Source organism: Typopeltis vanoorti, chromosome 10 (assembly GCF_054136105.1).
Source record: "Typopeltis vanoorti isolate ZY-2024b chromosome 10, IOZ_Tvanoo_1.0, whole genome shotgun sequence".
Lineage (NCBI taxonomy): Eukaryota > Metazoa > Arthropoda > Arachnida > Uropygi > Thelyphonidae > Typopeltis > Typopeltis vanoorti.
In genome coordinates, this window is record NC_143558.1 from 67,927,780 (window position 1) to 67,942,395 (window position 14,616).

A 14,616-nucleotide genomic window follows, 5' to 3' on the forward strand; every position below is an offset into this window, starting at 1 on the left:
TAAGTGGTCATGTTTTGACTCATGAATGTATATCGTGCTGACATCAGTTATAGATATGCAGCATACTAATACTATTTAATACACTGCAGGTATTGAATATACAGTAATATGGAGACGCCTTAAAATGCAATTATCAAAATTCACGCAGGGAAAATTATTCCCGTCCTTCGTTTATGACTACCTATATTCAGACCAGTTTTATTCTTCTCGAAGTGTGGATTCGAACTCACTCCTTTAGGTTGTGTACGTGTGTGATTTAATTTTTTTAATATCAAAAAATATTTTTAAACTGAAAAGATATATTTTTGCCCAGTTCTAACTTGCCAACTGTGTCCGTTTTGTTTCATCTTCATATTACATTTATTTGTTTTCCTCTGTGCTTTCTTTTATAACACTGACAGAAATGCAATGAGAAAATTTCATTCTAGCAAAAGTTCGTTGTTCAAATTTAATTAATATCCTATCATTGGGTTAAATTAATCGAATTATAAATCAGTATTAATTAAATTAAACTGTATACATGTTTGTTATTATATTGAAAATTCTGCTGGTTAAAAGTGTAAGCAAAATAAATTGTCATCAGGTTGATGTGGTGGGTCCCGAAATATCAAACGCTTTAATGGTGAGTGAGCAGGTTGCAAAAGATTGACACTTACACTCTAGAGGCTTGGGGGGAAAAAATCAGCTGATTCCTTTAATTTTTAATATTTTTGAAATATTAAATCCACAATGAAGGGTTTTTTTTTTCTCGTTTTGTTGCTATAGTAGTGAACAGTCATAGCTATAGCTGACATCATTCAGAAGTTTCTATACCGTGTATATCAGTAGCACTTAGTAGGTCTAAGGGAGTTTGGGTTCCTGATAGGCAGAGTCCTTAAGATAATATGCCCTAAGCTGTTTAAAATTATACCATCCACCACTGAGATTTCCCTCCCGCAGTGGCCTTAGATCTCACAAATTTTAAGGCCACTGTTGCTGATAAGCAGGGACCGATCACTCCTGGAGATTATTATTTTTTTTTTTTAACTCGGCTCATAGGTTCGGTAGCATTTTACAGTAAAGTGGACGATCCGCTCGTGGACACTGCATACTGATTTATTATTGTTATTTTGGCAGGTTTAATTTCTTCGTTGTATTAAAAGTTTGTTATTTAGTTAATAACTACAAAAAAAAAGTTCTCTTTAAAAAATGTCACACTTGTCTTGGAATGATGAACCATTTTCTCGAAAAACTACTATATACCAAATGATCCTTCTTCTTGGGTTCCCGTATTAGGCAATTATTTTGCCTATAACGTTTTCAATGGTTTAAAGTCTTCAGCCCATCTCCTCCTGGGTCTTCCTCTTGATCGGTGTCCCTTTGGTTTATATTTCCAGGCAATATTTGGTAATCTGTCCTTATTCATTCTTTCTACGTGTTTTTCCAGTTCTTTCTATAGTTTGTGATGTCTTCTGTTATATTAATGGAAAATTGTTTTCTTATTTCTTATCTTGTCTATTCTTTTATAGCCTGCGAGCAGTCTTCTGCAGCTTCTAATTGCCTTTTATCTCGTTCTCCCTGTCCATGTTTCACTGCCATATTTCAGAATTGATTTAGCTATTGTTTTATTTGGGTTGTTCCAGACATTTGTTTTCTGAAGGGGTCTGTTGAAAGTTCTAATGACTGATAGAAATTTTTGCTTTTTATATGCAATGTCAATTTTTCCATTAGGGCTTATGTAATTTCCTAGATATTTAAATTTGTTCTCTTGTTCTATTACTTTGTTGTGGATGACTAGTTTGCATCTTTTAATTTCTTTACCTTGATATGTTATTATTGTTTTGTTCAATACGTGTCGATATTTCTGTAATTGGTCTTCATTTTCAGCAAAAATAACTTGATCGAAAGCATACAAAAGGCTATATCTACCCTATATATATAAAATGATAAGCCTTTTTATGTTACGTTTTTTGAAACGTTTGAAACTCAGGGGCTACCCTGAGTCCCTGAGTGTCGAACTCGGGGAGTTGGGCGCCGTAGGTGTCGGGGGGGGGGACCCCCTTTTGAGTCTTCAAAATTCGAGTCATCAGGATTCAAGGAGAACCGGCCTACCAGTCCGGAATACGGGAGGTTGGGATATATATATATATATTGGTGATAATTCACATTTTTTAAAGAATTGGTGATAATCCACTTGCAAGGCCATATATGTTGGCAGGTTAAATTTATTCTTTTTTTCTCGAATTTGTTTGAGTAAATGTGGTATCTGTGCAGGATCTTCCTTTCCAAGCCGCATTGTTCTTCTCCAATAACTTCCTCGGTCCATGGTGTTAATTTACTTTTAATTATATCTAGATACCAACTGATATATGACACTAATTAGTCTTCTTCCTTTCGCGTGTTGTGGCAATTATTACTCGTATTACTGACACCTCCTAGGAGTCCAAGAACTCATCGTCGGAAGGAACCCTACATCACACAACCCACCGTCCACACTGCCAATCCTCCATCTACACCCTATGCCATGAAATGTTTTCTTATTAGTAGTCGGTAAACATATAACGTCGATTATTGGCAGTGCCGTAACGAGGGCGTGGCGAAAGAGGCGCCCGCCACGGGCGCAACTAGCTTTGGGACGCAAAACGTAGAATATTTTTGTCATTTTTGGGTTGGGGGGGGGCGCAAGTTAGACACTTGCCACAGGCGCTTCATACCCTCGTTACGTTGGACATTTTCAAAGAAAGCAAGCTGCTCTGGAGGTGTCGCGCAGGCACACACACACACACACACACACACACCAGTACGAGTACATCTCGGACACAGAAGCAGGACCGTTGTTAGGATATATATATATATATATACAGGGTGTTCGGGATAAATTTGACATATTTATAATTAATTATATTTTTCCGTAAGTTACATGTATTAACACACACTTCTCTTCATTTAAAAGTTTGGACCCTTCTTCATTCATATACAAGATGTCAGAAAGGATGGATAGCTGGAACCCACCTGAATCATGGAAGAGAATAACTTGTATCATGATGATTCGTGCCCGCCATCAAAATAAGGATATTACGACTGCTGCCCAATGCTCCCTGAATACAGTAAAAACAATCAGGCATGAACTAGAGACTTGCAATGGTGACTACGAGGATGTAGCAAGAAGAAAGATCCCTAGCAGACGATCTGATTGCGTTCGTACAGCAGAATTCCTCGCAAATCTGCAGGAACAGGTGTTGAAGAACCCTGGCATTGGAATTCGGGCTTTGTTCGTGGAGTTGCTAACTGTAGTCAAGCCCTGGATAACAAGGGTAGCCAATGGTAGGCCGTATGTATGGCAGCAGGATTCGGCCCCTTGCCACACCTCTGGGAAAAGTCAAAAATGGTTGTCTGAAAATTTCTACGACTTCACCAGTCCAAATGTTTGGCCTCCAAACTCCCCAGACCTTAACCCCATGGATTATTTTGTATGGGGCGCAGTTGAAAAAGACACCAATCGCACTTCCAGTAATACAAAAGCCCAGTTAATGGATAAAATTAAAACAGTTTTTGCGGCCCTTCCCAGGGAGACTGTAGCATCAGCTTGTTCGAGGTTCCGAAGCAGAATTGAAACTGTGATCGATGCTAATGGTGGTTATTTTGAGTAAATCTTGTTGATAGTATTGTAATTAACTCTGCCTGTAATGTTTTTTTGTCAATTCATTAAATTTAATAGATACAAAGAAGATTTTCTTTTTCCTTACGAAACTGTCAAATTTATCCCGAACACCCTGTATATATATATAAAAAAAGTTTTTATGGTTGAGATACAATTCACCTGTTTTTTTTTGTTTTTTTTTTTGCGTGTGTGCGTGCGTGTACGTGTGCCATTCCTTAGCAAAAAAAAACTAAGGTATCTTAGTTTTTTTTATTATTATTTTCTTATGTTGATTTCATACACGAGAGGTTGGTTAATCCACCTATAGTACGTTAGTATCGTGTATAGGCAGTGGGAAAGGAAGAACTTGTTTACATATGATTTAAATGACTGTATATTGTATTCCTTGGGAAACACATCAGGAGGAAGACTGTTCCACGGTACAGCAGTAGCAGGATGAAGGAGGAAGAAAAGAAACTTATTTTGTGGGTTTCAAGGTGTACTGTGAAGGGATGTTGGGCGGCAGCTGCACGTGTTCTAACGGACTTGTACTGAGTGGGAGAATTATTGATGCTATTTCAGATGAAAATTTGCGCCATGGAAATATTTACAGAATACACATAATGTAGAAACCAAACGCCTATGCGAAGGTGGGAGGAGTGAGTTGGTAAGAGATGGGTTATTAATCAATCTAACTGCTCTCCTCTGTATTGAGGGAGCTCTTAGGGCCCCACTCCAAATGTAAGAAAAGTATTCAATAGCTGGGCGGATTTGTGATTTTGTATAATGTTAACAGCTATTCAGAGGTGAAGTAACGTCTTGAGCGAAAGAGAAATCCTAATTGTTTAGTGGGTTACGACGGTCCTGCACAGAAGAAAGACTAATTATTTGGATTAATCTGGATTCAAAGTTCGTTGTCTAGCACGAAAATAACACCTTCCAGATTAAGTTCAATTAGCTGGTCTCAAATGTTACTAAGTTATAACTCTTTGGATGAAGAGAATTTAAGGAAATTGGGTATTTACGATCTCAAATATGTCATATAATATCAAGATCCGATTTGTAAATCGGATCTTTCTGGTGACAAAATTAAATAGATGGTGTATCTCAGAGGACAACAATGAATGATGTCATTACGCAAGAAAAGTATTGCAAAACACTCCTTTTTTATGATTGTCTCTTATATTTTCATACTTGTCATACTCGCCACCTGATAAGTAGTAACTTTTAACTATGGCGAAATAGTAGTAGGTAAGTTTCGTGAAATACATAAGCATCTAATATATTTGTATCTTCTTATCGTTCATACAAGTTAGTGCAAAAAATCTGCGGAGAACGACCTACAATTTTCGTTCCGATTTGACCATTTACAGGGGCATAAATGGATAAAATGTTTCGAAATTATAAGAATAACCCTTCTGTAGTTAGAAGAAACTTAAGACAATTTGATATTTGGAAGTAATATATTCGCGAAAACACGAAATATGTTTACGTAATTCAATTTTAATTTCAATGAGATCGTTTTTATACGCGACGCGATTCCAAATAATAATAAGAAGAAGAAGAAGAGGATCTCTTTCTCTAGATGAAATTTAATGACATTTGGTATTACATTTTGTATTATATTTGCTGGGGTCTTTCAAATTTCGTCCAAATCAGGCCCTTTGCATTAGAAAATTAGCCAAAACAAAAGTATATGTCTAAAGCCAAAAATAGGTTGACGTTTCATAATGCGAAACTATTACTTCAGATGGTTCGTCTGAAGTAATAGTTGCGCGTGGCAATTGGGCGACAGCCAACTTAGCGACAGGACAGATGGGAGATAGCCAAATGGGCGACAGGTTGACTAGATGACAACCCAGTTAGGTTAAAGTTTAAAAAGACTTTCTTGCACATAAAGTAAAATATGATTTAAAAAATAAAGATAAAATAACTATAAACTGTCCATGTTAAATCGATACCGCTCTTTAAATACCATAAATCTGTCAAAGACATCATAGCTCTCACAAAATTGACTGAATTATCAACAATTGAAAATTTATCTCAGAGCAATTTCCGAGTTGCATTTTTTAATAAGGACATTTTAATGCAACTTGGTATTTGGGATCTTTGGCAAAGTTTACAGTCGTTTCACTTTTCTAATGGAACCATTTTAATAGGAAAACGAGACAAAACGAAATTAAATCTATCGGAGTGTACCGTACAAATTTGTGAAAATCTTGAAAAGAATGCAATTACGAAACATCGTTTTATGAGTATCTATAATCTTTACTTTCTTGCAATTCTATAGTTATTACCTAATTTATGATTATTGTGATTGTTTATGACTATCTGCGTTTTATTGAGTTTACTTTTTTTCTGTGTCTATGATTGTATATGTTTTATTATCTATTTTATGGTTCTGTGCATATTTTTATGTGCTTTAAGTGTGTAATGTTAGCCAAGTGAAGTAGAAGATACTGAAACGTAATTAAGCAGCAAATACTAGTTCGTAATAAACACTCAAATGAATTGGCTATTAAATAGGAAAACTTATCAAAACAGCTTTTTTTTTCTCCGTCCTTTTAAAATAAATACTTCATATCAGGAGTGCATACGAAATTCACAGACATAACCACCGCCCTCATGACCTCGATTTCCTGCAAGTTATTTCAGAATAATCCAATAACGCAAGAATCAATTAAACCTGCCACTATGATTTGGGTTAACTGTGTAAACAAACCTTTATGGGATGCAATATCCCTTAACTTAAACAAGTCATATGTCGCCGAATTGAAGCCTTTGGCTCTTCATATATCTAATACTTTAATCTACAATTCGCATAATGCATGGCGTCGCATATTCAAAAAAAAGTGTATATACACTACTTGGAAAGAAGTCAACGGACACCCGTGAACAAGGCGCATCATGTCATGTAACGAGTCGCGTATTTGCAGCCAGTATAAATTGAAGGAATATGATGCTCCCAAGTCAGTGCAATTGTGTGCAGCTGAATTGGCTGCGAGAAGGGAACTGACAGAGTTTGAAAGAGACGTTGTAATATGATGCCATGTTGCAGGCCTATGTGTTCTGCAAACTCGGCCATCCCATGTCAACAATCAGTGATCCCATATTGAAATTGAAGTGCAGGGAGTTAACAGCAAGTGCTACCCACAGTGGACGACCCACCACACTCACCGAACGTGACCGTAGGATACTAAGAACAATAAATGAGTTCAAGAAGAGGTATGATAGTATTGTGTGGATAGTTTGGGTCTTCTGACTCCATGGAGATACCCATATAATAATAATATGTAAAAACCGCCATTCGTCGGCCGACACGTTGAATGCGGAGTTCCGGGCATCGACTGCACGAATTTACACAAAAACGTTCAGAATCGAGGCTCACATCATCGGTTTCCATGGTGGGACCGCAATATACAAGCCCCCACATTACCCAAACCAACATGCAACGTCGTCTTCAGTGATGCAAAGAGATTGTACAGTAAGCTGTGTTATGGAGTCATTATAGAGGGTATAACGCCCATGAAGCACGTTATACCCTCTACCGAGCAGATGGACGATGTGGGTATAACGGATGCCCGGTGAACGAGTTCAATGTTCGTGGCATTACAAACAGAGGTCCGAGGCCAAACCAGGAAAAAAGAGGACCATGCCAACAGTTTCAAAATTTTCATTGATCACTATTGTACGCTTGTACAATAGCGATCACGGCGAAAGGAGGTTCTAAATCTTATTAAGGTGGGGGCACTATGGCTGTTTGTTACTCACACTATGATATCTGTATAATTTTTTCACAGCCACAATAGTTCATTTGGTATTGTCATTTTTTAGTATTAGTAGTATTATAGCTTTTTATACTTTAATCTGAATTTTTTCCTTCGTAAAAGTTTCAATAAAAATCACTTTAAAAATATCACATTATTTTTATAATTATAATTTTATACCCCTCAAATTCCTTTGGTTGGAATGACCGGGATTCAAATCCTATCTAGGACTAAAATAACCTTTATAAGAGATTTTCAACTGAAGTTGAGTTAGCTGGTCTGAAATGGGAAGACAGCCAGCAAAACAGATAAACCGGCCAGGGAATAAGTGTTGTAACAATAATAATAATAACAGATTATCATACTCTATCATATCCCTTTATCATGATATTAATTAACCGGTTATATGAAGTCAAGTTACTTGGCCGTGACAAGCAATTCAGACTAACTCGCTAAGAAGAAGGTGAGGTATATTTTTAATAATTTGCGGTAGGAAATTGGGATATTTTACGGTCTGCAGGCGCCCTGAATATTGACAACGTAAATTCTGAACTGGAGTAGTTGTTAAGAAAGAAAATTCGCATGTCTGTGTAACGCAGCGTTTCCGCAAAATAATAAACAATCGAAACGAGCGAAGCTAGCAGAATCCTGTTTCAATACCATCCGAATCTTTAAGTTGGATCATTATAAAGAATTACAAGGACCTATTATGTATTTTCTTAAACAGTAAAAGAAGCAATCACCACAACTTTATAATAACTTAGGAAAGTGCTTCTCGAAGCGACTAATGAAACTAGTATCGTTTTATTAATTAATTTATTCTTTTTTCAATATTCAGGTGGTTTAACATTTTTTAATATTGTATGATAATAATGATAATACAAAATGAAAGGGAAGTAAGGTGAGATAATATGAAGGTAAGCTGAAAGGAAATAATGGAAAAGATAATCCAAAAATAACCAACTACAATACTACAACTTTTCATGAAATTGATGGAGAAGTGTGTATAGCGGAGTAGAGTGTAGTGTTCTCACGCGATGAGTCCATGGAGTATTCGGAGGTGTCACGCAATAATAATAATAATAATAATAATAATAATAATAAGGTAACCGGTGCGAACTAGCTCCAACACTGATATAAAGTTTTTTATTTTGCCCATAATAAAAGAACACTTGATTTCGAAAGGCATGAAATAAACATTGCTAAATGCAAATTTAACTTCACGTGTCTTATTGCTAGTTTTCAATGTCGCTTAGTAGCACATATTATTCTGATATGGATCATTAAGCTGATAAACTGCAATAAAATAACACCTTTTCCTTCTTTGCTTAACAGCGATCTCTTATCTAGAACAGTCCAAGGTTAGCACATATAATGCACATCGTTACTACTTAGGACATATAACGTACAAAATATGAACAATAAAGTAAGGAGATTGTCTAATATCTGTAAATGGAAAATTACCTCTAATCTCAGTCATCATGTTCAAAGTGGTCCTCATTTCGAAGCCGTGCGCGAATGCTACTACTTTTTTCGGCATGAAAATCAGTTTCTGTCAAGCCGTGGCATTTTTTATATCCTCTGTAGAATGAAAGTGTGATCCACTGAAGTAGTTTCTGATGAATTCTAGGTCCACTAAATATGACTGCTGTACAATAACAGTAATTTTGTTTTTTCAAACCCCCCTCCCCCTCAAAAAAATTAAAACCAAAATTGTTTTGTTGTGTGCATTCTTTTTAAAGAACAATCTTTCTTTTACGTCCAAATATTCATTCAAAGGTCCTATAGGCTCGCTGTTGATATGTAGTTTCTTTATTCTCATTTTAATACTTAAACGACTATCTTTTCGTACTGAATCTTTTCCGTGAAACTGTTTTCTTCGTGAAATGTTTCATTAATTCTCTGGTCCAGATATCTGTTACATATGCGCCAAGCATTACTCCAAAAAATAAATGCTATCAAATTTCCCGACATACTGACGCTATCAAAACAACTTGACCAATGAGAAGTGTCCGGGCAAGGACTGACCGCTAGATTACTCTACTGCCATCACCGATCACCCTTAGATCTTCTTCACGTAGAATCTGGTGTCATTCCGTTTAGTTGCACAGTAGTTCCCCCTGGGATACGTTCCAAGACACCTCGCGGATACCTGAAACCGCGGATAATACCGAACCCTATACATACATACATACTTATGATAAAATTTAATTTACAAATTAGGCACACGGCTTCATTTCGGCTATGTAAAATTACATCGGCAAAGTGGATATTAGATCCAACATTATTTCAAAGCCGAATGTTTTTAGAAACTATAAATTCGTAAGTTGACCTCAAAGCTTACGAGAATACAATCCTCGGCATCGTCGAGTTGCCTTATCTTGCACTACTTGACTTAGTAGTTAAGGAAACTCTGGAATGCATAGGATTGTATTCTCGTAAGCTTTCAGGTCAACTTACGAAACGTTTATAGTTTCTAGAATCATTCGGCTTTGAAATAATGTTGGATCTAATATCCACTTTGCCGATGTAATTATAAATTATTTATTGCTGTGTTTCCATTTAATATTTTCGGACCGGGGTTGATTGCGGATAACTGAAACCGCGAATAGCGAACCCGCGGATAAGGGGGGGGGGGGATTACGGTAATAGTAAGCTCGTATTATAAGAGAATCCTCGAGAAATTTTATAAGAATTATTATAAGATATTGTAAGGCGGCAGCGTATGTATTCTTCACAATGTTCGATTCGTTCAAATATGAATAACTTTTTTTTTTTTTAACCAACTAAAAAGCGCGCATGCGTGTCAAATTCTCCTTCTATCTGAATCAAAACTACCGCAGGAACTTTCAATATGTTAAAATTTGTTTTCATTGATATGAAACAATGAGCAGAATTTAAAACATTTGAACCCAATGATAATGCTCTGACCCCCTCATCTAATATTTGTCACTTTATCATAAAACAAGAGTCTGCAAAAGCAAGATCAGCCTTCAACAAAACTATGCTGAACTCTGAACAACTCATGGCTCAAATCTAGCATTCTATTCGTTTGACTTTTGACTAAACTGATATGTTGAGAACAAGTCCTTGGCTTTTACTCCCTTTATTTTGTATTTAAGTCTGATGGAGTAGTTATTGAGCATATAGCTCACCCTTTATGGGCAGTGGGATTAATAGTTAGTTTTGGTTCAGTAGGATTGCTTTAGGACGTTTGTGCTTCATAGGATCGTGTTCATTATAGTCAACTGTTATCCTTATTAGCTGATTTGGATGGGTAGCTGCTTAAAAGAAGTATTTTGAAGAAAATTAAGGATGCCCAATATATTGGTTTCACGGTGAAGTTGTGAGTTCCGAACGAACCAAGGAGCATCAAATGACATTCTTAGACATTTGTTTTGAATAGTTTGAAGTTTCTTGATATTAGAAAGTGATGTATGACTCCAGGCGGGTGATCCATATGTCATTATTGGTCTGATTATTGATTTATAAATAAGTAATTTATTATGTATACTTAAGCAGCTGCGTCTGTTGATTAGTGAGTAAATTTGCTCGGTTTGATTTGGAGTAAATGTTAAGATACATGGGACTCAAAGCGTAGTCTTTTATCAAGTTGAATTCCCAACTATTTGGTTGTTGTTTTCATGGGATGGAAGTGTACGATACGCTTACTAAGATATCAGGTGATTTTTTTTTCTTCTTGTAAATAGAAGTGTCGTACTTTTTTCTGCGTTTACGTTTATTCTCCATTTCTTGAACCAAAGTTCAAGTTCATTAGCTGCATTTTGTAGGCACCTAGTTATTAATTTTGGACTAAGTGATCTAGTCAGAATGGTTGTATCATCTGCATAGTAAGCAGATATGGTGTAATTAGTACGAGGGAGATTTGTCATATAAATGGAGAACAATATTGGTGAAAGTAATGAGCCTTGTTGAACTCCTGCTGCAATTTTGTGTTCAGAGGATTTGATGCCTTGTATTTTAATTCTGAATTTTCTGTTATTTAGGAAAGATCTGATAAGTAGGATCAAATGCATTGGAAATTTTGCTGTTACTAACTTATAGAGGAGACCGATGTGTCATATTTTATCGAAAGCTTTGGCTATGTCAAGGAAAATGACACCAGCTGCTGCTTCCAGTTAAATTCATGCGCGAGACATATTCCACAGTTCTCTGGACCTGTTGCACCATACAGTGATTTGGTCTGAATCCAAACTGTTCTTCTGGAATGATATTGTTATTGGTAGATGTTTCTTTCAGTCTTGTTAGAATAATTTTTTCTCATAGCTTTCCAAGAAAGGAGAGAAGACTGATGGGTCGGTAATTTTGAGGAAGTTTTAAATCTTTTCCTGGTTTGGGAATTAAAATTGTATCTGCTGTTTTCCATCTAGTTAGAAAGTAGTTGAGCCTGAGCATTACATTAGTGATAGTAACTATATGCATAATTGCTTTTTGTAGTAGACAGTTGTTTATATTTGAAATTTCCACAAAATTACCGACCCTTTCCGCGGATTTCAGCTGGAGAGGTTGGGCGGATATTCAATTGTTGAGTACGTGACTCACAGCACGTCGTACCTGCCGATGTAATTTGGAAATAAATAATAAGTCTGCAAAAGTATAGTTGGGACTGAACTGAATATTTCTCAGATAATATCATTAATGTACAAATTAAACAGCAGTGGCCTGAGTACAGAGCACTGCAGAATGCCATTAGTCATAAGCCTTCTCCTGAATTCTACTCACTGATGTCTCTCCAACAACCATCCTCATATCCATCCCCATTTACAGCAATTTATGTAACAGAATTCGGCAATATCCTATCACGTAGTCATTACCTTTATCAAATTCAGTTGTCACTGGATTATGTCCACAAAAGCTTCCGCTTTTTCAACGTTGCGATATACAATACCACGCTCACCATGTATTGGTGGAACATTTTTTGGTGTGTTGCGGAGGGTTTTAAAAAAATTCCATAGAGATTGATCACCCGGTTGTAGAGATCTGAGCGTGTTGTCTCAGTGTTTGATTGTGGAAGAATTTAATAGCATAGCGGCTAAATTAGTGGTCCTATTAAGTTCCTGACGGTCTTGAGGAGTAAGAGTTTTGTGATATTGTCTACGCACCTTGTTTTTGGTGCAAATAAGATTTCGAATTTCCTCTGGGAGCTGGTTTGGTTTTATACAGGTTGTAATAGAAGTGACTGCTGCTAGGCTCAATGTAATTTGCATTTCTAGGTTGAGTGCAGCAGTTTCAATTTCTTCTTTCGAAGAAATAAATAGTACTCGTCCAATAAGATCCTTAGTTTTTATTGGTAGCTGAGTCCAGTTTGTGATGGTTCGGTTATTCGTAGTTTCTTCTGGTACAACACCCAACTGGAGTAGAACTGGATTGTGGTCCGAGCTAAGATCATTAATCGCTGTCACCTGATATTAGTAGGGCACATTTTTGAGGATGACAATGTCAAGAACATCCGCTCCACAGTGTGTCGGTTCGAGCGGACAACCGCAATACCTCTACTGATAGCAAAATCATTTAGGATTTTGCCATTTTTATTAATAATTCTACTGTTTCAAGTCGTATGTTTTGAATTTAAGTCACCAGCCATTATTACTGTCTCGTTGGTATCCAGTAACTGTGAAAGATCCAAAGTAGAAATCTGGTGACTTATATACAGCATAGTCTTATAAGGTGACTTATATACAGTCACATATTTTGTGACTGCTTGTGTTGGCTGAATGAATTTGTAGACCAGTAACCTCAACGGTTGCGAATGAAGGAATTTTCATTTCATTAAAGTTTAATTTTTTTTTTAATAAAAATGGCTGTTACTCCACCTCTGGCATCAGTTCTGTCATTTCTAAAAAGATAATTTTTGAGTCTTGGATTGTCTGATGGGTGCAGGTGAGTTTCGTTTATTAGCAGTATGTCAATATCTCAACGGCACACAAACTCCTGTAGTTCATACATTTTATTAAGGATGCCATTTGCGTTCCAATATATTATCTGTAATGAGTTATTGGTATTAGTTGTGTTACTCAGAACTGAGTGTAGAGAAGATAATTTGGGCGTTTTTCATGAAATTGTTTGTTGACTCTTGAGTAGGGTTTGTTTCACTAATTGTAATTAGCATTTCACCTAGGACGGCTGTTATTATAGCAGATGTATTGGAATTTGATGGGTGATTGTGAACAGAGCAGCCTGTTTTCATCTTTACTGCATCAGCATAAGTAGTATTCTTGGAGACAGAAGCGGAAGTTCCTAGTTGCAATGTAAGATAGTATATGTTTATTAGGTTCAGTTAAAGGGCTTGATTCTCGTGCCTTCTTAGCTATCATCTGACTTGTCGGATGTTGCGAGCAACCTTTATAATTAGCTGCGTGTGGACCGCCACAATTGGCACACTTTGCTGGTGTTTTGCGAGGCTTCGTACACGAAACCGTAGAATGTTTATCCCAACTTTAGACAGCGGAACTCTGCCCTGCATCGGCTATGCGCGTGACCGTATTTTTGACATCGATGGCATTGACCGGATGACGCCTTTCTTCGTAGTGATTCCATTTTGATCACATACTGTTTTTAAGTTGTATATCTCATGCTTATCGTTATCAATTTCTACCAGAACTAGCGGCATCGGACACTTATCTCCCCTATGCATCCTGGATACTTTTATTGGTTCAAAACCCTGTCTTCTTAAGTCTGTTGTCACTTCTTCGGTAGTTATTGATTCGACCACTCCCCTTATTACTACCTTTAAATTTTTTATCACTCTTTAAAGCAAAAGTATGGTATGAAATCACTAAGTCGTCTAATAGTTCGGGCAACACGTTCATTGCCAATCACGCGATATCGCGTGTTGCGAGTTCTCGCATCCGCTCGCGGCGGCCGATCACGCGTTATCGCGTGGACGTCACTAACTAAATAAAAAAATAAAAAAAATTTGGCCACCACACGAAATTCCAATTTTCAGCTTGGCAATGAACGTGTTAATACTCTGTGGTCAGGTTACTGACTCTAGTCGGATATACGAATTCCTTCTGCAGTATTTCTTGCAGTAGAGAATCTGATATGATTATCTTCATGGTGCCGAATAGGTTCAGCAGTGTCAGTGACTTTTCTTCTTTTTTTCCTATTTACTACTTCAAATTCTTTTGATTTCTCTTCTGAATCTGAATGATGATCTTTTAAGAAAGATTGTGGCTATTCAAAGTCAATATCAGTAAGACTGTAAGC